We start from the raw sequence: 22995 nt of genomic DNA on the forward strand, positions 1-22995 counted from the left end.
GGGATCACTCCTGTCGCCCTTGATGAGATCTCTTTCCTTTCCTAGTTAGGTTGCTGGATTTGTCTGTCTGGAAGTGTCTTTATTTAGCTCTTGCTTTTGCATCATAAATTCCACCCAGGGTAGGATTCTTGGTTGCATGTTAGTTTCTTTTCTGTTTTAAGTGCTGTTCCTTTTCCTGCAGGGCTCCATCGTTTCTGCTGGGAAGTCCACCGTCAGTCCTACTGTGAAGGCCACTCCTCTTGGGATCCCGGCAGCCTTTGTCCGTATCTTAAGAGCCTAGGGCAGCTTTCCTGGTATTTTTCTCTTCTTGTTTCTCTTGTTACTTTTTTGTGATAATATGTTTTTCCTGTTTGCTTTTAAATTCTTTCTTTCTTCTAGGCTCTCAGCTGTTTCATTAACAGGCCCTAGATATGGTTTTCTTTTTATTTAACCTTCTCAGGGTTTATACTATTTCTGAACATATGGATTATTGAATCAATTTTGGAATAGTCTTTGCCATTATCTCATCAATTGGGACTTATTTTCCCATTCTTGACTTTTGGTGATCTAGTTATGTGTCTGCTCCAACTTATAGTCAGGTATTTTTTAAAACCTTCTTTCCACTTGCACATCTGTCTAGCTATCTTTTGCTCTACTGTCAGTCTACTAAACCACTTCATGGTTGCAATCTCCTGTAGACCCACATATCAATATGTAATTTCAGTCATTGCATTTGTTTAGTTCTAGAATGTTCAGTTTCAAGCTTATAGATTCTAATTTTCCACTGAAATTCTTCATTCTGTTATTTGTGTCCCTGAATATGTTAGTCACAGCTATTTTTTAATTTATTTTTTAGTTGTAGTTGGACACAATATCTTTTATTTTATTTTTATGTGGTGCTGAGGATCCAACCCAGGGCCTCGCACGTGCTAGGCGAGTGCTCTACCACTTAGCCACAACCCCAGCCCAGTCACAGTTATTTTTAAATGCATACTTTAATGGCTGTGATACAGGCATCATCCATAGGTCTGCGTGGTCGCTGTGTCTGTCTTCATGGTATGCGTGCTGTTTTGGATTTTTTGATTGACAGATGGTATAGAGTCTCTATGGGATGCTCATTCCTCCACACAGGGATTTTATTTTATCTTAACTGTCTCAGGCAGTGATATTAGGGGAAGACCCTCAAGCCAGTCGGTGTTCGCATTCCTCTCTGGAGGCTGAGTCTCAGTGGAGTGAGGTGGGGTCTTCCCCTCCCGTCAGCCCTTTTCCCTGGTGCAGCCCTAAACTCTGCCTGCTTAGCACCGTGAGGCCACTGAAGGCCGTGCAGGCTTCTGGGTGTCTGTAATGGTGCTCAGCTGATCTTCTTGGTCTTCCTCTGCTCCCTGCTTCTGGGCTGGCAGGTATCTCAGGGGAGCCAGAGCACAGGGCCGGCTCCTGTCTCTGTTGCCTCTCTTTCCAGTCTTGGATCTGCATGTTCTGGTAGCCTCATGTCCTTGAGGTCACCATCACCTAGGGCCACAGTGCTGCCCCGGCTCTGCTCAGCCTTCCCCTCCTGCCTGGCTTCCTGCTCAGGTCTTGGCTTCTTCCCCGTGTGGCCTGCAAACCCACGCAGTCTCTGGTGGAGAGAGTGGGGCGCATCTCTCCCTTGAATAGGCCCATGAGACCCTGGCACCTGCTCTCTTCCTTTTCTCTGGATGGTTCTATCTCCTCTTGATAAACCAAACATTTATGTAGAATTAAGTTTTTTGTATATGCACTGTATTCAGTTTTTCTGTGTTTTCAGTAAAATATTTGTCTTGCTGCAGATTAGTCCTTTATATGATTAGCTAGATGACAAAATCTCGTCTTAGTCCCCTGGCTTTATATCTTAAGTTAATAGCCTATATATCAGTGAAAAAATGTTTTGCTATTCTTGTGAGCAACAGAAACTGATTCTGGATAGCTTAAGCAGATCAGAAAACAAGAGGAAATCTGCCCTCTGGAACTGGCATTGCAGTTACCCTCATGGTCAGCCTGAGGGCCTGGGCCCTGGAAACAGCATCAGGTCCAGGGTCACAGAGGCAGTAGGCAGTGATGTGGGACCCAGACTGGTGCTGTGTGGCTCATAGGCACTTCTGTGTGCTAATGCTTCCTACCAGTAATGTAGATTCATACGATGCTGTAAGAATAACAGGGAAATCTCACACCCCCTTCACTCTCCCCAATGGTAATATCCTGCACAACTCTAGTACAGAGTAAAGACGAGGAGGTTGACCTGGACGCACTCCCTGGCTGTTCACGGGGCACCGGTTAAACATGCACCTGTTGATCTTGGAATGTCTGTGCCCCTCTGAGCTTGTCTGTGGGAATCCTGCCTCCAGACAGTGGGGTGAGGAGGTCAGAAGGCTGGTGCCCCCAGGAATCGAGTCAGGGCCTCCAGAGTGCTCCTGCTGCCTTCCTCCATGTGAGCAGTAATCTGCAACAGAAGAGCCCGCACCAGAGCCTGGCCGCGCTGGCCCCGTGAGCTCAGAGTTACTCTCCAGGGCTGTGAGACAGCCACTTCTGGTTTTAATCTTCCCCGTCGGGGGTACTCTGTTCCTGCAGTCCTGACTAAGGCACACTGGTGTGAGTGTTGGGGTCAGAACATGATACCCCACGGCAGGTACCTTGGTGGTCAAATGCTTTTGAGCTGAGGAAGACAGGAGGGCAGAAGCAGGGGGGGTACATGACCTTTCCCTTTCCTTCTCTTTTTCCACCAAATGAAAGCTAGAGCTCCCTGAGCTGAGCCATAAAGCCCAGGAAGCTCATGACCCGACCTCCTCCCTTCTCTCTGAACATCGTTATGTGAAGGTGTCCTCCTGGATACCTAGGGAAGGAGGATCTTGCAGAGACACGGGGAGGAATCTGGGCGGACAGACCTTATAAAGGTCCCTGAGTTTGTGACTGGTGGCTCCTGCTCCTTCCCCTCCTGTGCCTCCACAAACACCCACACTCCAGGCGGCTGAGCACACAGTGCCCAGTCCTCCCTGGGCTGTAGTCCCTCACATGTACTCCCGGGGTACGGTAGAATCACACACTGAGTGACCTTTTGGGTTGGCTTGTTGGGCTCCACATACCGCCTGAAGCCATCCCCACCTCTACCTGCGGCAGAAGTCCGACCTTGGGGTTGCTGAGTGGTGTTCCTCTCAAGCTTGCCTTTGGGCTGGAGGAAAGCAGTCTAGGGACGCGCCCAACACGGAGAGCACAGTTTAGCAGGTGCTCTGTGTCGGAGCCGTTGCCATTGTCGGTGGAGACCGGAGACAACGATTTCTTAACAATGCTCAATCGCACATGCTGCCTGAGGATGAGTCCTGAGTTTCAGACCTGAGAGGGTTGGAGACTGACCGCCCTCCCCTCCCACGCCCTCTGGCTTAAGGAGCCGGTCAGCTCTGATCAGAGGACAGAGCTGTGCTGGGGAGCTGAGCCCACACGGGAGATGGCTCTGCTGGGCTGACCCTCCTGTAGGTCTGAGGGGGCGCTGTGTCCCTCAAAGGCCTGCTCAGCCAGGGAAGCTGAGCCCAGTAGGATCCCATTGGTGAGTGCCCGGAGCTCCCTCCAGAACCTCCCTGGCCTCCCACCACTGGCTCCTTCTGGCCAGAGCGGCAAGTGGGTGTGGAGGCTGAAGCCTCCGAACCTGAGGACTGTAAGCATTCGGTCCTGATTCCCCCAAGTCCTCCCGCCTCTCTCGAGCTTGCGCCAGAGTGCTCAGGGCGTTTATGACTATCCAAGACCCCACAATGGTCTGTCTGGAGAGAATGCAGGTCTCCTAGGGCTGTTAACTGGTGCGACTTCCTCTTCATTCTAATATCAAACTAAACCTTCTCTGAATTGATTTGGCTGCTTATGTCGAAGTGACAGAAGGGCCTGGTGGGGCAGGGACAGGTTTTTGAGTAACCACAGTAACTACAGGACATGTGGCTGCCGTTTATTGAGCACTTACTTCCCACCAGGCTCCTGTGAAGCCCTCTGCATCCATTACCGTTGTCAGCGCTCGCTTCTGTGGGTAGAAGCACCTGTCTGTCACCCACTCCAACCCACAGCTGATGATTTGAACTCAGCTGCTTTGAGAGTCTGGCTTCTTGACACAGAACTAAGGGCTGAGTTACTGTCAGTTAACAGTTGGCATTGGCTTTCAACGTCAGCTGTGGAGGGTGGCCTAGTGTGAGCCTGTAGCCTTCTGTCTGGAGAGCCAAGGCCACAGTCTGGCCAGGCATCCGGGAGGCTGAAGGGCCCAGCAGGACTGACACTGATGTAAGTAACCATGTGGGAGGCGGCAGGACCCCAGAGCAGCCTGGGCTGAGTGGCGTCACTCCTGCTGGGTGCTGTGCTGTCACGCGGGTGTTCCAGCATGTCCCCTTCCACTGAGCACTGTGGGGCCCCTGGACTCGGAGTCAGCCCAGGACTGCACAGGGGTGGAGGGGAACCCCAGAGACAAGACACAGTGTGCAAAGAAGAGGGAGATAGGAACCGGGGACTGACCCACCAACCTCCCCTAGAGCAGAACAGGATCCACCGTGGCCACACAGCAGCGGCGACGGACAGGCAGGTGCTTTGGGTGGAGCTGCCCAGGGACGAACCGCCCACGCTGTCACTGCCAGCCCTGGTGCCAAGGGCCTCAGTCTCCTGGGCGAGTTCTTTCCATCAACAATATTGAAACAATAAAAGCTTTTCTCCAAATCTGTGCATATTGGATTTGGTGGCTTTAAAGAGACCCACAAAAGAAGCCAGAATCGCCCATTTCTTCCCCCATTCCCTTTCTTTCCTGGGTCGCCATTTATTTTCAAACCAAGCAAAATCCATGACAAGTGAACAAAAGCAAACGGGCAGTTACTGGCTGCGTCAGACAAAGTCCCTTTCTGCAGAAGTTGCCCTAGAAATTCGCCAAGAATTTAAACTAGAAACTGGGATGTCTCTGAAAGTTTGAGAAGGTACCAGTTCATCGAAAAGAAAGGTAAAAGGAGATGAAACACGTTCAAAGATAGTTCAAAAGGAAGGACTTCAAACGAGAAGTTTCCAAATGGCTCCTTTGGTCCTAAGGAGAGGATGTTTGTGCAGAGCTGCCAGCTGGGGGTGCCTGTCCCCTGACACTGCCTGTGGAGGTGAGCCCGGAGCGCGGGGCCCTGAAGTCAGCGAGCACATTCAGATCCACCAGAGACAGCAGCCTGGTATTTTACTATGAGTAGCTGCTTTTAAAATTTGTAAGCCTTTGAAATCACCAAAAACAGGTTGCTTTGGCTCACCATGAGATGCCCAACTTAGCACAAAAGTCCCCAAAGAGGAGAGGAGGTGAGCCCTGCCCGTCTCACCCCTCCCGACTGGGAGTGCCAGCAAGTCTTGCGGGGAGACTCGGGCTGCAGCCACCGGGGCTGAGAGCTGTAAGAGATAAAAATGGACATCATGAGAAAGAACTTTCAGAACATTGGTTCCCGGAAAAAAAAAAAAAAAAGTTCTTCATTTTACTCTATTTTTTTTTTTTTGAAGAATTTTTGTGTGACCAGAATTGAGAAACACATTTGACTCCCTGAGAGTTGTATATGTGAGTACATTTGGATCTCTTAGAAATCCTGAGAAACTTCATTGACTTAGTGAAATCCAGTGTTTTTCCAGCGCAATGGACAATATCCCTTTGCTCCAGGGAATCTGACTTTTGGAAAGGCTCTTTTGAGTTGCCGGCTGGGTTCCCATCCAAGGCAAAGCACTGGCTGCTGCGGACCACAGGGGAAGAGGTTCTGGAACAGATTTTCCTACTTGAGGTTGCTACTTTCTTAAGGCTAGAAGAGTCCAGAGAATTCACCCCTTTGCAGAAAGAAAATAAGTCCCCTGTGCATCCTGTGGGCCTGGAGAACCACGTGACTAACGAGAGCATTTGGCTTCAAGCAGATAGTGTGTAACCTGGCACAGCCAAGGTCACTGTGCCTGTCCTCCTTAGGACTGACAGTCCAATGGATGGCACACTTATCAGGACTCTTCTACTTAAAAAAAAAAAAAAATTTAGCTCAAAGTGGATTAAAAAAGAATAAGGGGAATTAAGCATCTGGAAGCAGGGCTCCCGAGGGCACATGGACATCTCCCTGTCCTGTCTCCCCTTCGCTGGGTCGGCTTCACATGCTAAGACACATCTCCAAGCTACAGCAGAGGGAGGCAGCGGCTCCAGGCTCAGCAGGAAGAGCGGGCTGTCCCTGCCGGCTGTCCCTGCAGGCTGTCCCTGCAGTCTGGCTCCACTTACCTGGATCAGCTGTGCCCTCTGCACTCACTCCCAAGGTTGTAGCTGGCATGAGGGACCTGTTCCTAGAAGTGGGGAGTGGTCAGCACCATCAGAACTCATGATGGGAGGGCAGGGGATAGGGGGCACTCTAGACACAGCAGGGGCACCTCCAGAAGAAGGGCACTGACAGGTTCTGGAGAGAGACTTCACACAGTAAGGCTGAGAAGTGAAACAAGCAGGTGGTCCGGCTGCCCAGTGGTGTGCTCAAGGGTCATTCCTCCTACCGCCCATCCAACTGGCGCTCTCCTGAGGTTGGTGCGCAATAGAACTTTGTTAAACACACTGAATGGAAGGATGACCGAGAGGACACTGGATGGTAAACCATGGTCTATGATCAAGATCACAGGATCCTGGACGTGGGCAGAGAGGCTGCCTGCCTTCTACTTTCCTGTTCTAAAATCAAATGATGTGACACTTGAGCTCCTTGGAAAGACCAGGTGCCCCAAGTCTGAGCAAATTAGGCGAATTCCCTCAAGACGTGCCATGATTCAACCCTGGAAACCCCAGCCTGGCTCTGCCTCCCCTTCTGTTCTGCTGTGGGTCCTGTGGACAGAGGGCTCCTGTGCTGGGGGCACTTCCCATAGGTACTGGTTGTCCCCGACTAGAGAAGGTGGGCTCTGCTCATGGACACTGCCTGCCAATGCTCACAGTGGTTCAGGGGAGACCAACTTCATAAAGACGAGCCTGGCTTGCCTGCAGCCTCTCCACGTGCGTGTGGCCAGAGGACAGGGCTTGTCCTGGACACCCAGTTGGTTCCCTCCTGTGGTCTGTGGACAGGTAGAGCCTGTCCTCACAGCTCTGCTCGTACTTGGTGGCTGCCCCCCACCTCACAGTCCTTCCCTATCACTAGCCCCTACCTGAGTGCAGTCTGGTATCCCAGCCGGCAGGGCATCCGACATCCTCAGGCTCCTCCTCTCCCGGCTTGCCACCATCCTAATGTGGCCCAGGATGGCTCCAGGTGGGCTCCCGGTTGCTATGAAGTGGGTCCAGAACACAGCTTTGCTTCATAGCAGGTGTGCGTCATTGGGAGAGGTTTAAACCCTCCCCTTCTTTTGGATACAGTTTTAATTTAGCAATAGTTTAAATTCACAGAAAACTCCCAAGATAATACTTCTCTCTCCTCTCCCCGTATGATTGACATCCCACATCAGTGACATATATGTTATAGTCAATGAAGCAGTATTGACTCATTGCTGTTAACTAAAGTCAAAACTCCATTCTACTTCCTTAGCTCCTCCCTAGTGTCCTTTACTGTCCCAGCACCCCATCCAGGACGCCGCACTCCACCCAGGTCACCGCACTGCAGTTAGTAGTTCGCCCAGGTCTCTCTAGGCTCCGCTCGGCTGTGATAGCTGCCTGGACTTTCTTTGTTTTCCAAGACCTCCACAGTTTGGAGAACTGGCTGCACTTCGTGGAGGGCCCATCAGTGGGATTCCTCTGATGTCTCTCGTGGATGGTTAGGGGTGATGGGAGGCTCATGTTCTGAGCGCAGTTTCTTTTCCAGTGGATAAGGTCTAGGGAGCGCTGTCAGGCAGCACAGGGCTCAGCGTCTCCCCTGGATCATCTCATTTAATCCTCGCAGATGTGCGCAGGAGGTAGACGTTACCTGAAACCCATTCTGCAGATGTACAGTGAGGCATGGTTTGGACCAGTGACTTAGCTGAGACCCGAGAGCTTGGGAGATGTGCAGCTGGGTGGAGCCCCAGGATTCCCAAAGGCCCAGGCCAGGGAAGACGGGACGCTGCTAATTTCTGGCCATTCCTGCCCCACCTCTCAGGCACAGGCCACGGGTTCCAGGCTCTGCTTCTTTCCCCATGACAGAACCGACTTCCTACGGCTCTGCAAGACTCCAGTGGCCACTGGGCAGTACCTCATCTCGGTGCTCCCTCAGAAAGTCTGGGTTCTGCCCCAGGCCAGCCACAGCGTTCCAGCCTGTGACGGCCACAGTCCTACACCACAGGTCAGCTTTTTTTCTGTCCTTAAATGTAAGCATTTCAAGCCTAAGATTCACCATTGAAAAATTTTTTTAAATGGCTATTTCTTATCATTGACATTGGTGAAAATTCAATGTCATTTGCCATAATTAATTTGAGAAAGTGCTTGACAATTAAGCAAGCATCTGCCCTAGTCCCGTCTAAGTCCTTCTCCCCCATCAAGGATGAGTGACAGGCTTTGCGAAGCGCTGGGGCCTTCACTGAAGCACTTTCTGTTGAGTGGCCCAGGTGGGAATGCCACCGTAACGACTCTGTGGGTCTCCTGTGATGGTGACGAGATCTCTCCAGAACTTCGGGCCTCAGATCTCCCTCCATCCCCCTCTACACACAGTGACACTAGAACACAGCAGGGACTCACTGCTGTCCCTAATGAGTTTCCCTGGAATGAAAAACTGGGGACACCCAGGGAGGGAGAGAGCTGAGCTTGAGTGATTCACGTCACACGGGAGTGGAACCCCATAAGTTGTGCAGGACATTATTTATTGTAATTTATGGAAATGTATTAGTGAATTTCCTGATGTAACCGAAAAGGTCTAAATTATATTCAAAGGAGAATGTTTAATGACACGTTAGAGGTGCTATATTTGAGAGCTATTTGTTAAAGTGCTCCCAATTTTGACAAACATTTGTAGAGTGAATTTTTTTTTTTTATCTTGAGGGAACAGAAGTAATATATGGATAAAACTTTGAGTAATATCCACAAATGACATTGGGAAAATAAGAATCCAGCATCTGATGTGTTTTCTCTTCTTTGCATAATAAATCAAGCATCTCTGGCTTATGTACATAATTATCAGAACTCATTTTTATAAAACCAATAAAGAATGTTAAATCAGGAATTTTGTTAGAATGTTAAGTTAAACAGATGATAAAAGACTCTTACTAGTGCTGATTCATCTAATAAAAAAAAATTTCAGGATAAATTAATCTAATTTCATAAAATCAGGGCAAATACAGTAATTGCTATAAAATTTTCTTTTAGTATATTTTTATCACCCTCAAAGAAGTTCCGTATCCATTAAGCAATGACACCCACACACCTACTGGCCACTGGGACCTGCTCCTAGTTTCAAGCATCTCTGTGCATTTACCTGTTTGAAGTACCTGGTCGGGTGGATTCCTGCCGAGCTGGTCTTTGGTGTTGGGCGTAGTTCACTGAACATGTCTTCATGGTCCCCCAAATCATAGCGTGTATCTGAATTTTGTTCCTTTTCAGCTAAATAATCTTCTATTGCATGCATGCACCATGTTTTGTTTACCCATGCAGGGGTGGGTGGAGATTTTTTGGACCTTGTGCCCACTGTGTGACTAATGCTGATGTGCACACAGATATTTGAGTCCCTGATTCAATTCTGTCGGCTGTATGCCCAGGAGTGAAATTGCTGTTTCAAATAGTTTTTTTTTTTTTGTTTGTTTGTTTAACTCTTGGAAGATTGCTTTTGCCATATTTTCATGCCAAATGAATCATTTGGAAATTGAATTTGCCTATACAGTTATGAGGGATACTCCCTTATTTACTTTTTTCATTAAAAAACCCGAAGTGTTTGTTCAATCATTAGTATTCTTCGAGTCCTCCGATCTGCCAGGCAGGGCTCCAAGCAGGCATGGGCCCTGGAGTGGAGAACAGACCACGACTGGTTCCCAGGAAATGCACTGTCTCCTGTGGCAGACAGAAAGAAGCAAGAACGTCTGTGATGTCACACTGTGAGAGGAACCTTGGAGAGAAGGAAATGGGAGTGGAGGGCTTGTGGGGTTCCTGCTAGGGCTGGGGTGGTTGTGGGGGGCTCCTGCAGGGCACAGGAGTGAGGGGACAGTGCAGGAAGCTGGAGGGAAGCTATTCTGGCAGGAGTGGCATGAGCCAGTGCTCAGAGCACATCTCTGGTGTCCGAGGGCAGCAGGAAGGTCAGTGTGGCTGCAGCCCATAAGCCAGGAAAGACAGGGGCAGCTGTAGAGGAGGCTGTCCGGCCATGTGGCCTTGATGGCACCCTGAGGACGTTGGCTTCCAGCCTAAGGATGAGGTGAAGCTGTTGTGAGGCTTGGGGCTGGCTCACATTCCAGAAGGTCTCTGCCTGGTGGAGAGAGGGCTGGAGAGGCCGGGGGTAGAAGGGGAATGCGGACTTGCCATCCCTGCTGGAGGGTACGAGGTGGCAGGCCTTAGGGACCCATACTCCTTCAGGGTCCTCTCGGAAAGGCTCTGTGGGCCTCGCATTTCCAACTACTGTCAGAATCATTGCTTGGTGTCTGGCGTTAATTATGCACAAATGGCCAGAAAGAGCAAATGTCTCTGGCATCTTTACCACCTCATCAGGGCTTCTGCCCCACAAGGGGATGCTCCAGATAGAGGCAGGCCAGGGTGCTCCTTTGCAAGCTGCAACCAGGAAAAGCATTCTGTGAAATTAAGCTAGTGCTTTCCTTCTGTGAGCTTCTCTTACAGCATTTGAGGAGCACTGAATATGAAGGGGAATTAAGTAAGAAGCCTAAAGATTTCCCATGCAGAGCTTGAAGGATGGTGATAAGCCCTTCTCAGCTCTAACCCAGGGAGCACTGGCGTTTTAACCCAGGGAGCACAGGGGCTTTAACCCAGGGAGCATTAGGTTTTCAGTACTCTGCTGATTTCACAGGTTTTATAAACAAGGATCCAGGTATTCCTCACTAATATATAATGATCAAGGAGAGGAAGAAAAAATAAAAAAGAGAAAATATATTCATTGGTCCATTTTGAGTACATGTTTCTTTTGGCAAATGGAATGTCATCGCCAAGTTTGCTATAAGGTGTTGGTGACCAGATATTCAACATCTGTATTTACTTACACTGACTTATTTCTCCAGATCCAACCAGAAAGCTCAGTTCAGCTGGGGAACGGTGGCCCGGGCTGTCTGTGCCCATGACCCCCACACTAGGAGGCTCTCTACCGGAGCCAGCTTTGGCATTGGTTGATGGTGACTTTGCACAATTTCTGGCGTTCCTTAAATTGGGGAAGATGTATGATACAGTAACATCATTTGTTTTTCTTGTCAAATCCCATCCCAAATAACACAGAAAAACCAAAAATCAAAAAAAGCTAAAGCTACAGCAGAGGGCCAACAACACCTTGCAGACAGAAAACAAACGGAATCAGTGTTTCCGAGGAACAGAGCTGGGGCTGACCAGAGCAAGAAATGGTGAAGACAGAGACCAGGAGGGCTGTGCAGGGGGCTTCTCCAGGGGATTAATTCAGGCTGGGAATTAAGAGTGTTGCCTGGGAATGGCATTTGCCTGAGGCCAAACTAGTGACTGCAGGCTCTGGGGGCACAAGAGCTCTGGTGGGCAGCAGGCCTGCCCCTCCCCACTGCAGGTCATGCATCGGTATGTGGCCCAGGAAGGGGACCAGGGAGCTGGAAGCACAGAGAGGGGCGGGCAGTCTCAGCACACAAACCCCAAAGGCAGCGGAAGAACTGAGGGCTTGCAGAGCAACGATGGCCTGGCAAACGCACAGAGCAGCCCGCAGACCTGGCTGCTGGAGGTGCAGGGGAAATAGGCACCCCTGACGGGAACACACTGCCAAGGAGCTGAGAGGCGAGGAACGGGGTTCTGGAAACACTGAGCTGAATGCATGGGCGGAAGAGCAGAATGGTCAGAGCTAGGGCTTCAGGAATTCTAGAGCTCAGAAGAAAGGTGTGAGAGGAGCTAAGCAGCACGGGGGAGGAATGCACAGATTGACATCTCGGGAAAGCATTCTGGGAGGAGAGAAGAGCAGAAAGGTAGAGAAGGAAATGCAGAAAACATGAGCCTCGATCCTGAAAGAATTCACTGCGGAATAGGAAAAAGGAGGAGAAAACAGCTAGCCAGGGCACGAGGAGCCGGAATTCCAGAGAACCAAGGATGTGCCGAGCACACACAAATTCCCAGAAAGAAAAACACCGTTTCCTGCCAAGGAGCAGAATTCGGGCCATGTCAGCCTTCTCATTGCCCGTGTTACATGCCTGGAGAAGATGCAGGCCCATGTAAGTGCCAGCCCCGAACCAAGACATTTTAGACATTTTAGACTCTAAGGTTAGCTGTTCAGAGACGCTCTGAAGGTTCCTTGACTGTGTCCTCCAGAGCACAAGTGACACAGTGCAAAACCAGCCTGTGTCTGCAACACGATTGAAATAACACAGAAATGTGCAGAGTGAAGGGTGGAGTCTCCTCATTACCCCTCCCACAAGAGTCCTTGTTGGGAGTATCACTGTTTGAAACGGTCTTCCAGGTGTGGCGCACATGTATAAATACACACACACACACACCCATTCCAGCGATAGGTATTCACATGAATGGAGATGTGCCTTTGCAAGATCAACACATTCTGCGTGACGCTGGCAAGGCTGCTTTTGCAACTTTGGTTTCACAATGGAAACCACTCTGCTTTCTTTATGTGCAGAGCTCCCTCGCTCTTGCTAAAGTTTGCATAAGCTTCCATGCTGCCGAGGGCCCTAATTTATTTAACCAGTCCCTATTAATAAGTGTTCAGATTGCTTTTATATTCCATCATTAAATGAATACCGCAGTGAACACCCTTGGACTTTTATCTCTGCACATGAGTGATATTTATACAGGTTAAATGCCTAGAATTGGAATAATTGCTAGATAAAAGGGAATGGTCAATTAAAAACCTGATAGATCTTGCTAACTCTTCCTACAAAATAATCATAGCCACTTATTCTTTGGATAACTGGGTTCTGCATTGGGCTCTTCTAGGGAGGTGTGGGGTGGGGGGGTGGGGGGGGGGTGTTGGCTCTGGATCCTCCCAGCCCTGTCTGGGATTGGTCTAAAAGGCAAGGCTGCAGGCATCCTTCCTGGACTACCACGTTTCTCCTACAGATGGCGCTGTTGCCTCGCTCTCCTGTCACTCAGGCCTAGGTAAAGGGCTGTAATTATGAGACAAAAAGAAATTAAGCTGCACACATAAGTGGGCTGCAGTGTTTTTTATGTTTATGCCAAGCCAGGGCCCAAATCTACGCTTCCTCACCTTCCTGGCTGTAAAACTCAGATAACTTTGTGATCCACTGTTCTTCAGAAAGAAAAAAGAAAAGATTATATTTGACCATCTTTCTTGAAATCTTTAGAACTTCACCCTTTGAAAATATGTCTTTGAGAATTTCCAACAGTGCATCCAGTCAGTGTATTTCAGGGGAGAAGAACTAATTTGGGTTTTAGCTTCGTATTTTTTTTTTTCATTCTCTTCTTTCTTCAAAACAAACAAACAAGCAAACATCCTTTCTATCCAAATGGAACCAACGGGAATGGCCACCTGTGACGATCCTGTAGAACTCGGGCTGCAGGGGCAGCTGGCCTCTGTGCACTGGGCTTCTCTCCCAGGGTTCCATCTGTCAGGAAGACCTGGAAAATCCTGCAGCAGGACAGCCTTGTCCTTAAGACCTGTTGGAGTGGTGTCCCTCAGTGTTTGGTGACAGACCCAGGTTGTAAGCAGCTGGAGAGTCTTTCCACACAGGTGGGTGGAAATCAGGGACACGAAGGAGGTGGGGGCTGCTAGCCTCCAGGCTTCCTGGACTTTATCTCAGGAGCAGAAACAGTTCAGAGGGGGGACTTACTTGTAAGAGGCAAGTGTGGAGCAAAGGCCAGCAGCATGATGCTCAATAGGCCCCTTGTGCCAAGGGCTGTCCGCTCCCGTGGAAGGAGCACCAGGCCCATTGCAGATGCCTGCTCCACAGTGTCCCTGGGCCCGGTTCATCCTGCCCAGGCTGAGAGGAGGCACTGACCCTGTCCTTGAGAGCTAGGGACTTTTGCCTCAGGCGTCTTCTTAGAAGCGGAAGGCACCCACCTGTATGGAGCGCTCAGCATAAAGCTCCAGGAATGGCCCCGATGAGTCCCCTGCAAGGAAATGAATCATTCGGGAGAGTGAAACCCGGCTGCCGGGCGCTGTCCCTCCTTAGCAGGCCTCCGTTTTTCCAGATGTCCCCAAGTGGGCGATTGCAAGCCTTTCTCCACCAGGCATCTGGTTGCAGCTCCAGACCGAGACGGCTGCTGTGGGTGCAGCGGCAGAGCTTGCTTTATCGGTGTTATTAAAGTTAACAGGTTTCTTTGTGTGAGTTGCTCATTCTGCTGGAATGGAGCTGCTCTGTTGTTACTGTAGCATTAACGCACATCAGCAAAGCAAGCTCTCTGGGAATCATAAAAACGTGATGGCAGATATTTCAGTGTGTCTCCAATGGAAATCACAGAGAACCAGATAGGCTTTCAAGGGTAGGGGTGGGGGAGCTGTGTGCAGAGAACCCAAGGTGGTCGAGGGGCCGGGGCTCCTGCACATGCATCCAGGGCGCCGACTCAGGCCCTGCTTCCTCACAGGGAGGCTTGATCTCCTGTGTCTGGGCAGACCTGATGGCCACGAGCTGGGGCTGGGCAGAGGAGCTGTCCTGCCAGATGACTCTGGCAGGGATCAAGAAGCAGAGCTTTGGGGTCAGCCCCCAAGTGTCCAGAGGTCAAGCATTGTGGCATTCTGGGAACAAAGAGGTTGAAACAATTGACTGTGGTACTTGCCAGTGTTTCATCTCAGCCTGAAGCCAACTGCAGCCAGGGAGCCAGCCAAGCAGGAGGACAGAGCTACGTGGGCAGTGAGATGAGGACGGCTGAAGTGAAGCCAGGCCCCCAGGGGGTAATGGTGTGCTCACTCCCCCCGCGGCTGGCCACATTCTCCAAGCTCCATGTGGGTTTTCTCATTCATGAGCTGCGATGATGGCCCCATCTTGTGCACATTCTGGGGACCCTGGACAGCTCTGCAGTGACACAGCCTGCCTGGTGTTGGACCAGGTTCCCTGACTTCAGAGCCTGTGCTCCCACCCACTGCTCCCCTCTGCCGTCTGCATCCCATGAGCCCCAGTGATGTGCTGGAGGGAGGAACGGGGGGCCTGGACCTGTGCCCAGGCCTGGCACCACCAAGCCCAGGCCCACATCCTGAGATCATAGCCAGGGGACAGAGGGCGCACCCTCTCCTTCTCCGGGTTCCCTTTCTAGGTGGGCTTTCTTGTCACCTAAGTCCCCGGCTGCCCCCTCCCAGGCTCTTCCCTCTCACCTGCCTGTGTCCTGGGTTCACCTCGCCCTGCAGTGTCCTGCTCTCTTCAGGATCCTCAGGCAGGAGGAACTGCCCTCTGCCTGCCCACCCGCCTTCCAGCTCCCTGTACTGCTCCCACAACCCCCTCACCCATTCTCCCCAGTGACGCCAGAGAGACTTCCCACAGCAGTGGTGGAAGCTGAGCGCCCTGCTGGAAAGCAGCAGTGACGGTGACACCCCTGCCTCAACCCGACAGTGGCCTTCCTTGCCTCAGGTCCTGTTCTGGCTCTTGTGGTGGCAGCTGCCTGGAGAAGGGCTAAGCCATGTAAGCCTTTGCCTGGCTCTCGGGCCACCTTCTCTGGGGTCCACTCCATTCCTGTCCAGCCCGCCCCTGGACCCCCATCTCACTTGAGCCATAAAACCATGACAAGGCAAGGCACCAATTCCGTCATCTAGAACAGGGTTCTGAGGACAGGGCAGAAGTCTTGGGACCGATGGCCATGACTGACACCTGCCCAGAGCACAGACACGGTGAGCAAGGGTCGGTATGTGGTGTCTCTCCCTGGCCCCTGTGGTCACCCAGCACACTGTGTCTTTTGGGAGTCTGAGTTTTGCAATGTCACTTCTGCCTTGGGTCACTTTGCTGACTCACAGTCCCCTTTATGACTCCTTGTCCCTCTGACTTTGAGGCCCACCAAGTACTGTGTCCCCAGTTGCTGCCACAACCGTCTGCACATCTACTTCTTGGTGTCCTGATTCCCCTCCCCAGCCTTCCCTGAGCTTTACCGGGAGTCCCTGGGAGCAGAGAGAGCTTCAGAAATCACATGTTCCCAGGACCTGGCATATAATCAATATTCAAAAATGAATGTTGAGTTTTGGAAATCTACATCCTTCATATCTGCCTTTGAAATCAGCCCAGGATGGCACAATTAGATGGAGGTCTTACTTAACTGTATAAATGGATTCTTCTACCTGGCTTGACTTTCATGAAAGTGTAAGGGGAAAGAAATTAAAACTCAGAGACAGCAGGACTCAGTTGAGGAAAATTAACTACCCGTGGCGTCTGAGGTGAGCCATCTTCCGCTCCCAGGGGGATGCGAAGCCCCACTACAAGCTGCATGTGGTGGTGGGCCCTCTGCCCCCCTGACCTGCACTTGGGGTCTTGGATGATGAGAACCAGGGCTTTGTCTTGTCATCGTCTCAGCTCCCAAGAGGCAGGTGCTGGGGAGAACAGGAATGGACTGGGCACAGGCGACGTGGCCTAAAGGCCGGGAGAAGGCTTACAGCACCAGCCTGGTCACGCGCAGAGTGGGCAGCACCCCGCAGTGGCAGCTGAGATTTTCAGAGCTCCTGCCGTTTCACCCCTTTCTCAGAGCACTTTCTAGCTCAGCCCAGTTGACCCCCGTGAGGACTCTATTGGGAAGGTGCTTGTATTGTCCTCACTCCATAGAGGCAGAGACGGAGGGCTAGGTCACTGGGGGAACGGTTGTTCCCACTCCGCTGACGTTGGGCAGGGTAGTCTGAGGAATATGAAATGCACTTGCCAAGTGACCCTGGCAGCCGCTGGCCAGCTTTCCTTGACCAGGGTCAGATGCACACATGCTGAGCACTGGGATGGAGCAGTGAGCAGCCCACAGTCTCCAGGATCCAGCAGGAGACAGGACGTCCTTGGCACTTACACTAGGAGGCAATGGCCCAAACTGTGCTCTCCAGTCTCCGTGGTACTTACCTCATTCTGCTCTCTCACGCATGCCTGCTTCCCTCCCCGGAGACTAGGGGGAAGGAGCTCTGTGACCCAGGGCTGAGGGCTTTCCACCTGCCTGGGCTCTGTGGGGCTGTGCCAGTAACCACACACAGTTTCAGGACAGCTCAGAGGACAAAGGGAACTCTCTTCTTGCAGCCATGGATTTGGGGAGCAGGTGGGGAAACCCTAGCTGCTTCAGGAATCAAATCAATCTCACATGCATTTGTTGAGCACCTACTGTGTGCCAGGCTCTACTCTCCTGGCCCTGGAAGGAAAGTGGGTGCTGCTTTCCAGCATGTCTTGAGACACTGATCTTCCTGAGTTGCCGGACAATCCTCAGCCCAGGTATCCGTGCAAACACCTCCACCTCTGTGCACATGGCCCAGCGGCTGGAGCGGTCGCCAGCTTCTGCGGGTGCAGAGGGCAGGCAGCCTGGGGAGGAAGCAGGGTGGTGGGCAACCACAGCCGGCCAAAAGGCCAAGGGGCACGAGGGCTCTGACCTCCCTCAACCCCATTCCAGCTGCCTGGCAGCCTTTCCCCTTCCCAGCCTGCCAGAGGGGTGCAGTTGTTCAGCTCTGTGGTAAGTCTCAGAAGATGTGTGAGGAGGGTCCCAAGAGCTGGCACCCTGGTCTTGCCTCAGTGCAAAAGAAGATCTATCATCCCAGGAACTGCGGGGCAGATGCTTACCACTATGCTAACCCAGGTGCAGGTGCAATTCTGCACCCTGTGGGCGGAACCCTGCCTGGGACACTGTTGCTGTGTGACTGTGGGTAACTCATTTCATCTCCCTGTGCTGCCCTACTGTGTCCACTGTACAATGGGGTGAGTAACAACTCCACCCCCTGATGTGGGGAGAGGGCCACAGGAGCCACCCTGCATCAAGTGCTTGGCACAGGGCTGGCATGGCACTGGTCTGGCATGCAGCAGGGCTGCCACAGCAGGAGGGATATCCTTATGGGTGCCTCAAGCCCTCTCAGGCCACCGCAGTGCCAGCTGGACACCTGCAACACCTGGTTGACTCTCACCCATTGCTGGTGGAGACCTAGATGCTTCCCTGTGCGGCCTAGAGAAAGAAGACAGAATGCCCCGTGTTGGCGCAGCCCTTTGGTGGGTGGAGAGGCAAAGCGGAGCCAGCGCCTCGTGAACGGCTGCAGCACATGTGCATGCACACAGGGGCTCAGGCGTTCCCTGAGAGCCCAGCCAGGCAGCTGGCCACCGAGGACCTGCGCAAGCTCCCAGCGTGGGTCCTGGAGATGGCTGGGAGGGTTTGGCTCTGGGGAGGAAATCCCGTTCCACGCGTCCCTTCTCTCTCCTCTCTGAACATCCATGTGGTCTCTGGAGCTGTGGCAGTCGTTTAGTACTCTGGAAAGAAAGACCCAGGAAACTGGGGAACCCAGGCCTGATGACATTAGACTTTTAACTCATGTTGGCAGCCACCTTTTAGACTTCTTCTTTTTTTTTTTTTTAGTTCTAATTTGTTATATATGACGGCAGAGTGCACTACGATTCATGTTATACATATAGAGCACAATTTTTCACATCTCTGGTTGTATACAAAATATATTCACACCATTCCTGTCTACACACATGTACTTAGGGTAATGATGTCCACCACATTCCACCCTTATTTCTACTCCCGTGCCTCCTCCTCCCCCTCTGCCCTATCTAGAGTTCCTCTAATCCTCCCATGCTCCCCTCCCAACCCCACTATGAATCAGCCTCCTTGTATCAGAGAAAACATTTGGCATTTCGGTTTGGGGGATTGGCTAACTTCCCTTACCATTATATTCTCCAACTCCATCCATTTACCTGCAAATGCCATGACTGTATTCTCTTAATGCTTAGTAATATTCAATTGTGTACTATACCACATTCTCTTTATCCACTCATCTACTGAAGGGCATCTAGGTTGGCTCCACAGTTTAGCTATTGTGACTTGTGCTGCAATAAACATTGATGTGGTTGTGTCCCGTTAGTATGCTGTTTTTAGGTCCTTTGGGTATAGACCAAGGAGAGGGATAGCTGGGTCGGGTCAAAGGTGATTCCATTTCCAGTTTTCCAAGGACTCTCCTTACTGCTTTCCATATTTGCTGCACCAATTTGCAGTCCCACCAGCAGTGTATGAGTGTGCCTTTTCCCCACATCCTCACCAACACTTACAGTTGTTTGTATTCTTAACAGCTGCCATTCTGACTGCAGTGAGATCAAGTCTTAGAGTGGTTTTGATTTGCATTTCTCTAATGGCTAGAGACGTTGAACATTTTTTTTTTCATATGTTTGTTGATTGATTGTATATCACCTTCTGAGAAGTGTCTGTTCAGTTCCTTGGCCCATTTATTGATTGGGTTATTTGGTTTTTTGGTGTTTAGCTCTTTGAGTTCTTTATATACTCTAGAGATACATGCTCTATCTGATGTGTGAGGGGTAAAAATTTGCTCCCAGGCTGTAGGTTCTCTATTCACCTCACTGATTGTTTCTTTGCTGAGAAGAAGCTTTTTAGTTTGAATCCGTTCCACTTATTAATTCTTGATTTTAATCCTTGTGCTATAGGAGTCTTATTAAGGAAGTAGAGACTTAATTTGAAATGATGGAGATTTGGGCCTACTTTTTCTTCTATTAGATGCAGGGTCTCTGGTTTAATTCCTAGGTCCTTCATCCACTTTGAGTTGACTTTTGTGCATGGTGAGAGACAGGGGTTTAATTTCATTTTGTTGCATATGGATTTCCAGTTTTCCCAGCACCATTTGTTGAAGAGGCTATCTTTTCTCCAATGTACGTTTTTGGTGCCTTTGTCTAATATAAGATAACTGTAATTATGTGGGTTAGTCTCTGTGTCCTCTGTTCTGTACCATTGGTCTGCCAGTCTATTTGGGTGCCAATACCATGCTGTTTTTGTTACTATTGCTCTGTAGTATAGTTTTAGGTCTGGTATAGTGATGCCACCTGCTTCACTCCTCTTGCCAAGTATTGCTTTAGCTATTCTGGGTCTCTTATTTTTCCAGCCTGCTTTTTCTATTTCTATGAGGAATGTTATTAAGATTTTGATTGGAATTACATTAAATCTAAATAGTGCTTTTGGTAGTGTGGTCATTTTGACAATATTAATTCTGCCTATCCAAGAACAAGAGAGAACTTTCCATCTTCTAAGGTTGTCTTTGATTTCTTTCTTTAGCGTTCTGTATTTTTTGTTGTAGAGGTCTTTCTCCTCTTTTGTTGGGTTGATTCCCAAGGATTTTTTGTTGTTGTTGTTTTTTCTAGTTTCCCTTTCAGAGGATTTGTCACTGATGTACAGAAATGCCTTTGATTTATGGGTGTTGATTTTGTATCCTGCTACTTTGCTAAATTCATTTACTAGTTCTAAAAGTTTTCTGGTGAATTTTTTTGGGTCTTCTAGGTAGAATCATATCATTGGCAAGTGGTGCTAATTTGAGTCCTTTTCCTATGTGTATCCCTTTAATTTCTTCCTTCTGTCTAATTGCTCTGGCTAGTGTTTCAAGAACTATGTTAAATAGAAGTCGTGAAAGAGGGCATCCCTGTCTTGCTCCAGTTTTTAGAGGGAATGCCTTCAATTTTTCTCCATTTAGGATGATGTTGGCCTGGGGCTTAACATAGATAGATTTTATGATGTTAAGATATGTTCCTGTTGCCCCTAGTTTTTCTAGTGTTTTGAACCTGAAGAGGTGCTGTGTTTTGTCAGATGCCTTTTCTGCATCTATTGAGATGGTCATATGGTTCTTGCCTTTAAGTCTATTGATGTGATGAGTTACATTTATTGATTTCCTTATGTTGAACCACCTTGCATCCCTGGGATGAGTCACACTTGATTGTGGCGCACTATCTTTTTGATATGTTTTTGTATTCAATTTGTCAGAATTTTATTGAGAATTTTTACGTCTATGTTCATTAGAGAGATTGGTCTGAAGTTTTCTTTCTTTGATGTGTCTTTGTCTGGTTTTAGAATCAGGGTGATGTTGGCCTCAGAGAATGCATTTGGAATTCTCCCTATTTTTTTTTCTATTTTCTGAAATAAATTGGAGAGTATTGGTATTGGTTCTTCTTTATAGGTCTTGTAGAACTCAGCTGTGTATCCATTTGGTCCTGAGCTTTTCTTGGTTGGTAGGCTTCTGATGGCATCTTCTATTTCATCACTAGAAATTTATCTTTTTAAATTGTGTAAATCATCCTGATTCAATTTGAGCAAATCATATGACTCTAGAAAATTTTCAATGCCTTCGATATTTTCAAAATAATTTCTAATTATCTTCTGTATTTCTGTAGTGTCTGTGGTGATATTTCTTTTTTCATCACATATGTTTGTAACTTGAGTTTTCTCTCTGCTTTTAATTAGCATGGCTGATGGTTTATCAATTTTATTTGTTTTTTTTAAAACCAACTTTTTGTTTTGTCAGTTTTTAAAAATTGTTTCTTTTGTTTCAACTTCAGCTCTGATTTCAATTATTTCCTGTCTTCTACTGCTCTTGGTGTTGATTTGTTCTTCTTTTTCTAGGACTTTGAGATGTAATGTTAAGTGATTTATTTGGTGACTTTTTCTTCTTTTGAGGAATGAACTCCTTGCAGTGAACTTTCCTCTTAGTACTGCCTTCAGAGTGTTCCAGAGATTTCTATACCTTTTATCTGTGTTCTTTATTCACCTCTAAGAATGTTTTAACCTCCTCCTTGATGTCTTTTCAACCCATTGTTTATTCAGTAGCATATTATTTTGTCCAGGTGTTGGAATAGTTTTTAATTCTTATTTTTTCAGTGATTTCTAATTTGATTCCATTATGATCTGATACAATGCATAATAGTATCTCTACTTTCTTATATTTGCTAAGAGTTGCTTTGTTGCATAATTTAGGATCTATTTTAGAGAAAGATCCATGTGCTGCTGAGAAGAAAGTGTATTCATTCATTGAAGAATGAAATATTCTATGTATGTCAGTTAAGTCTAAGTTATTGACTGTATTAGTGAGTTCTCTAGTTTCTTTGTTTAGATTTTGTTTGGAAGATCTATCCAGTGGTGAAAGAGGTGTGTTAAAGTCACCCAGAATTATTGTGCTGTGGTTGATTTGGTTCTTGAACTTGAGAAGAGTTTGTTTGATGAATGTAGATGCTCCATTTTGGGGGGCATATAAATTTATTATTGTTATATCTTGTTAATGAATGGTTCCCTTAAGCAGTATGAAATATCCTTCTTTATCCCTTTTGATTAACTTTGGTTTGAAGTCTGCTTTATTTGATATGAGGATGGAAACCCCTGCTTGCTTCCACAGTCCATGTGATTGGTATGATTTTTCCCAACCTTTCACTTTCATTCTATGAATGTCTTTTTCTATGAGATGAGTCTCTCAGAGGCAGCATATTGTTGGGTCTTTTTTTTTTTTAATCTAATCTGCCAGTCTATGTCTTTTGATTGGTGAGTTTAGGCCATTAACATTCAGGGTTATTATTGAGACATGATTTGTGTTCCTAGCCATTTTTGTTTATTTTTGGTATTTAATGTGACTTGGTTTCTCCTTTGATTAGCTTTTCCTTTAGTGTAATACCTCCCTTTGCTGATTTTCATTGTTGTTTTTCATTTCCTCTTCATGGAATATTTTGCTGAGGATGTTCTGTAGTGTAGGCTTTCTAGTTGTAAATTCTTTTAACTTGTGTTTATCTGGAAGGTTTTTACTTCATCATCAAATCTAAAGCTTAATTTTGGTGGATTCAAAATTCTTGGTTGGCATCCATTTTCTTTCAGAGCTTGGTATATGTTGTTACACGATCTCCTGGCTTTCAGAGTCTGGGTTGAAAAATATGCACATAAGCTAGTTGGTTTTCCTCTATATGTAATCTGATTTCTTTCTCTCATGACTTTTAATATTCCCTCCTTATTCTGTATGTGGGGGTTTTCATTATAATGTGCCTTGGTGTGGATATGCTGAGATTTTTGTACATTTGACATCCTGTAAGCCTATTGAATTT

This window comes from Callospermophilus lateralis, chromosome 3, assembly GCF_048772815.1.
Source record: "Callospermophilus lateralis isolate mCalLat2 chromosome 3, mCalLat2.hap1, whole genome shotgun sequence".
Lineage (NCBI taxonomy): Eukaryota > Metazoa > Chordata > Mammalia > Rodentia > Sciuridae > Callospermophilus > Callospermophilus lateralis.